Here is a 6,470-nt window from a genome sequence, read left to right on the forward strand (position 1 = left end):
CTGCCTCAAGCACCTGTGATCTGGGATCTATCATGACATGCAGTATCCAATTGATGTTCATTGTATAAATAAAAGGTCTGTGTTTTTTTTTTTTTTTTGAGCGGTAACAACTACATCATATGCGTACCTTTACATTGGAGTGTAAACTGTAAATTTCCAGTGGCAGAACTGATTTAAAATTAAAATTGGACTCTTACAGGCTGGACATAGCAGCAGAATAGTCTGGTTGATTTGCTGCATTCTATTCATCTCAGTCTTCTCTTCATTGCTCTTTATCTCCCTTTGCCTCAAGCAATGAGATTAGATGGTAAGCTTTGCCAGGAAAGTACTGTCTGCGGCTGCAAAGTCTTGTCTATATAAGAATAAAGATAATTATTTTTTGACCCGTCTCACAAAGTTCAAAAATCCTTGGTTTTTAATCAAATTATGTTGTTTACAGAGTGCTTGTTTTTATTCAAATATGAAAGTTCCTGAACTCTTTTTCCCAGAAGAGAGCTGCTTTCAGTCATATGCACATCATTCCTTCTGGTTGTAGGGCACGTGGTGTATAAGTGCCAATTTTTTCAACTCCTCTTTAGCTGTAGAGCTGATTGCTATGCAATCCTTAGAGGGCCCCATCTGCCTTTAAGGAGTTAATAAAAGAAGGCGCCCGGGGTTGTCACCAGCAGATTGCAGCCGTGGAGGATCATGCAGACATGTCCCTTCAGAAAGTATCCCCAAAAGGAGAGTACCATGCCTAGAAGCTCCTTAGGGGGTCATAAAAGGCCTCCTGGTTCTTGCAAGAAGCTCAACTGCAAAGGGGCCCAGCCGCAAGAAAAAGTGGCTCAGGTTTGTAGTGTTTGCCTGCGGCTCAGTAATTAGTTGTGACAGCCTAAGCTGGCCTGTTTGGTTCATCACATTATACCCTTTGATGAGGCATGAAGATGGGAGGAATGCACAAAAGTTTTGTCTTCTCTAGAACGAAACTGTAGCAGCACTTTCATCCAAGAGAATGCTGCAGAAAGTTGTTCTATGTTAGCCATCAATGAACATAAAATATTGAACTTAAACTGATATAATGGGCTAAATGAAGAGAGTTCAAATAGATTTTTCATCAGTACCTAGGCTAGGAATGTTTCTGTTCTTTACCTTGGTAATTATTTTTTCCACCCAGGATGCAGTTCTGGCTGAATTGACTAGGAGAGTCTCGTTCTCTCATTGGTTACAGCATCTTTCTGGAAGGCTGGGGGAAAATCCTGACATGTTTTCTCTCTACATAGATATTTATATTTATCTGCTAGTATTGGTACTTACTTAGTTTAGAGTGGTACCCATACAAGTACCTTGAGAATGGTGTCTGGCTTCTACATTTTTATTTAGAGCTTTGTGTTTGTAAAAATTACTCCACCTGCTAACCCCCAAATTAAATCAAATTGGTCCACTGTTGCTTGTAGTTTTTGTCACTGATCCATTCATTGTGTTTTCTCATTCATTAAGGGGCACAGGATCAGTAGTAATTATTGTTTAGAATCTTTTATCGATTTTCACATTTTAAATAACGTACAAAAAAGATTGAAAGAACAATTAAAAATGTGATTCAGCATGATAATATGGGTTACACACTTAGTTACAACATGTCAGTTCTCAGTTTTTCCAACCAGAAATGAAAAACCCCAATATCATTAACCATAAAATACAGGTCCGCAATCCAAGTTATAATGCCATGGGCCATTACAAATAACAATAACTATAATCAAAACATGTTGAGAGCAAAGACTGTGACTTATTTCCAATTTAGCCATGTATTAAGATGTAACCCAACAGTAAATAGACAAACCAGCAAAAAACAAAAAAAAAAGAACAAAAAAAACAGGTATTAAGTCCAGATTCTGTTTAAAAGGGATCAGCAGTAATTAGAAGACAACTGGGTTATACTGCAGCCTACAGGAGGAATTGGACACTGGCAAACCAAAAAAGCCATTGGGCAGCCAGGTATAATCATTCCCACTCCCATCATGCTTCGGTGTCTTGCTAGGGTCCAAGGAGAATAGACCTCTTATCTTATTAAGAAAAGTTTATTTTCTAGTTGTTTTATTTTTTCTGGTAATATTTTTTTGAATTAACATATAACCCTACAATTGAAACCCTATCCAATTGGCACCACACCCCTTTGAAAAACAAAATACTAAACACAGGGATTTGGGGATTTTTAAGGTGCCCCAACTCAAACTCAAAAAAAAAAAAAAAAACTGTCTAGATTTTTGTAGCTATATTTCATACATGATATTGAAATTAAATAAACAGCATAAAATTAAGCAGCCGGCCAGTTACAACATGTAACAACAACTATACATAAACATGTATGTTTTGACTCTGTGTACCAGTTCTTACAGATAATCAAAGACTTTGTTGGTTTGATAAAATATAGCTATTCTGTACACAAGCCACAGAGTGAGAAGGTTCAGTTCAACGCGTTTCGTAATTAAGCTTCCTTAGGAACCCAGAGGTATTCTGAATGTCAGATATATCCAGATCCCTTTAGAATATAAGCTCCATGATTAGGGCCCTCCTATTCCTTTGGTATTGAACTGTATTGTAATTGTACTGTCTCTCTCTTAATAATGTAAAGTGCTACTCAAACTGTTGGTGCTATATAATAATATGCTGTATAATATTAATAATTAAAAATGCAAAAAATACCAGTTGATCTTGCCAGAAACCTTGCGATATAAATGATATGCTGTAAATGGTGCTTGCAATAAATATAATTTTTTTTTTCATTAGTATTTTTCACTCAATACAAATACTGTATAGCAAGTAGTCATAAATATATAGAAATGCATAGCTAGATAAAAAATAATAGTAATGCACCAAGCAGTTCCTTTCACTTCCACTTCCATAAAACCTTATACTGTGAGGTCTAATAAAAGCAAGACCATGCTTCTCAGCAATCTTCTGCTCATTTTATGTCAAATGTTTTCACACTCAATATTGATTGCCTTAATCCACAATCCTGTATCAGCCAGAACAACAGTTCTCTGATTTTCAGGGCTGAAATGTGGGCATTTAATTCCAGCAACATCCGTGTACATTTTGATGATGCAGTGGTTGGGGCTGCTCTAATTCACTTATTGCAGGCCAGGCATGATGGTGAAGAGGAGAGAGAGGTGGCAGCATGGCCATTCAGGGATTGGCATGCAGAGCAGGACCATTCATTCCAGCAAAAACAAGTAGGGCAGAAGACTGGGACAGCACTGATTAAATTACTGTAAGTATTGGTGTTAAAGCATTTACTTAAAAAAAGCTAAAGATTCCTGAGGAAGTTTTGTTCTTTACAACATAGGAGTTCTGTTATGAGCCACACAGGAATTGCAGGCTACGTAGAAAAGAAAATCCATTTTAGGTCAAATATGTGTTTAAAACTAATATCTATTTTTTTTTTAAATGGAAAAATGAATTGGTATAATAGTGTATTATACATGCGATGAGATACAAATCAAATATGGGACCATTCCTTAAAAAAATTTATGCAAAAGTAGCATTCCACCAAGTAAAAATAAAATTACCCCCGTACATCCACTAAGGCCTGGTTCACACCTATGCGTTTTTAGGTGCTTTTTGCAGAAACGCACTACAGTCCATTTAACATGATTTCCTATGGGACACGTTCGCATCTATGCTTTTTTTCAGCCACTAAGTTTTTGGAAAGGGTCAGGGACTTTTTTAAGCGCAAAACTGCTTTTTTAGGTTCTATAGACTTCAATGAAAGAGCTGCAGAAAAGCATGTAGTGCGTTTTTGCCATGATTTCACTGCAATTCGTATTTTGCATTTTTTTTTTAATCTGCCCAACAACAAAATGGCCAAAAAAAAAGCATGCAAAACGCAAAATTGTGGTAAAATTGCATGTGCAAAAGCAGCAAAATGCACCAATCTCAAACTGCATAGATGTGAACCCACCCTAAAGCACTTATCAACCCAAAAGCAAACATTAGGGTTGCTTTCACACTGGGGCGTTGGTGGCGTCAGTGGTAAAGAGTGGTATTGTTAGTGGCGCTTTACCGTCATTTTTGCTGAGTTTTCCGGCCGCTAGCAAGGGCGCTTTTAACCCCCGCTAGCGACGGAAAAAGGGTTAAAACGACCCGCAAAGCGGTGCTACCCATTCATGTCAATGGGCAGGAGAGGTGGAGGAGCGGTGTATACACCGCTCCTTCACCACTCCAAAGATGCTGTTTGCAGGAGTTTTTTTAACGTCCTGCCAGCGCATCGCCTCAGTGTGAAATTACTCTGGCTTTCACACTGAGACTGCAGGGGAGCCGTTTTTTAGGCGCTTTACAGGCGCTATTTTAAGCCCAAAAGCACCTGAAAAACGCCTCGGTGTGAAAGGGGTCTTATTATACTAAACAGTGATAAAGGGCGCAAGTGAAACCATAGAATGATAACATATATAACAAATTTGTGAAATGTCAAATTGGCAAGTAAATCATAAATTATGTGGCAACAAAAGTCCAACAAAGATTTAAATTATAAATATAACTATGTGATAATTCAGGTCTCCTAAATAAACTCCAACACCGTGCCTCCTAAAGTGCAGTATAGCGCTTGACCCAAAGTGTCATATAAATGTGCTCAACAGATATCTTTGGCTACAAAGTGACCACCAGGCATATAATAAAGGGATCCTTCCTCCTTTGGCTGAAATTTTCAAAGTTAGCCGGACCTCAATCCAATCATGGATGGCATAAATAATGAAATCCTCAATCAGTTATATTCTTGGATATATATCCATAGCTCCCTTTCATATAATCTGTATAGATAGTGTAATATTGTCTTTAATTCCTTAAAAGCACTTACATATCATGTGTAAGATACAGAAGATTGCAGCGCAGCTGGGGGAAGAGGCAGAGGCTGGTCTATCACTCGATTTGTGATTCAAGAAGCGCGGCGTGCGTCTCAGCTGTTGGTGGAAGTAGAGAGCTCCTGTATCATGCGTGTCAAGCCTCAGTTTCGATGCATTTTGCGCTCAAGAGCGCGTCATCATTTTCCTGATGATAGGAGACCATCCTGTGAACAACTGTGATCATACCAGTGGTGAGACGTGTCCTGTTGTAACTGTGATGCTGCTTGCAGCAACTTATTGCTGATTATAACAGTATTGATCTCTGAATCAAAGTGAGATTCTGTGTTTTCAAATGTTTTTGATTTTCTTCCTCAAGCAAATGTAAAGTACGCTGGGAATGACCACATCCTTTGTGGTGACAAAACGCGTTGGAGAGCGACGTACTGACGTCACCATGCCTTTGTCACGTCCCGCTTTGCACGGGCGTATGTTTTTTTTTAATCTTGTTTATATTGCCGGTTGGCATTTATATGCTATTGAGATTGAGTCTTTTTGTGTGACCAATCTTTTTATTAATAAAGCCAGTTTTACCGATGGAGGAGCTATTTTATTTTTCTTTCTGGGCTACATACCTCCATTGAGATCGTTCCGGTCCTGGGTACAGCAGCAAGCCTCTCAAGTGAGTGTTGGCTAAAACATGGACACATGGACCGACATCTAGTCTGAGCTGATCTGTGGTGAACACCCTATCTACTAGCCCCCTCCAACAGCGGGAGATCGTTATACCCAGGGTTGGGTGATAAGCTCATCTAGCTTATATAGCTGGTTAGCCTTGACTCTGTGGTGGTGGATTCACAGTCTGTGTCCCTTGAAAACCTGTCACTAGGTGTCTTATATGTTCCATCAGCTTCAACATCTGATATAGACGGTTTATATATCCAATCCTATTAATTTTTTTTTCCCCCATAAGTTACTTTATTTAACAGTCTAGGAAGTTTGCAGCCATCAGGAGCTCCAGTGCAATCTCTTGTGCAATGGGGAATTCTGGGATTTCTGTAGAACTATTCGTATAATGAACTTTGTAAGTAAAATACATGCAGACTTTGGATAGAACGTGAGAGGGGATCTCTCTGAAATTCACTTCGTTGGTTTAATTTTCAGCAAACTGATCTGGACCACTCAACATGGATTTTATTGTCCCAGATGTTAATGCATGTTCACGTTTCACAATAAATTCATGGCCATCAGAGGAAATCAATTTGACATACATAGCGTCTGGCCCTTCACAGCCACCGTATGTTTTCTCTTCACCATCCATCCTAATTAGGTGATTTGGCAGGAGACTGAATACAATTGTCCGGCCGCACTGCCCGTTCTTCCTCCAGCAGCCTGATCACTCCCCTTAAAGACAGCTGCAACAATCGCTTCCGGAAGGTCACGCCCCAATCCTGTATTCATATGTTCGGATTTATTTACGCACATGGCTTATTTCACAGTTTAAATTGATTGGACATTTGCAAAATATTTTTTTGATTGGTACCAACTGTTTTATTATCTCATTATTATGCATTTATAGGTGGACTTTTGTACCCTATTTTCACTGTGCGTGTGTCGCACATATTTATGCTGTTTAGTTCACAGGGCATTTTTCAT

General features: G+C 38.8%; 1 pseudogene; it reads right to left on the bottom strand.

Annotated features, from left to right (window-relative positions):
* Nucleotides 1-5,785: 5,785 nt before the first annotated feature.
* Nucleotides 5,786-6,259, bottom strand: LOC141107239 (elongin-C pseudogene; annotated as a pseudogene).
* Between the last annotated feature and the right edge of the window lie 211 nt (nucleotides 6,260-6,470).

Source organism: Aquarana catesbeiana, linkage group LG09, assembly GCF_042186555.1.
Source record: "Aquarana catesbeiana isolate 2022-GZ linkage group LG09, ASM4218655v1, whole genome shotgun sequence".
Classification (NCBI taxonomy): domain Eukaryota; kingdom Metazoa; phylum Chordata; class Amphibia; order Anura; family Ranidae; genus Aquarana; species Aquarana catesbeiana.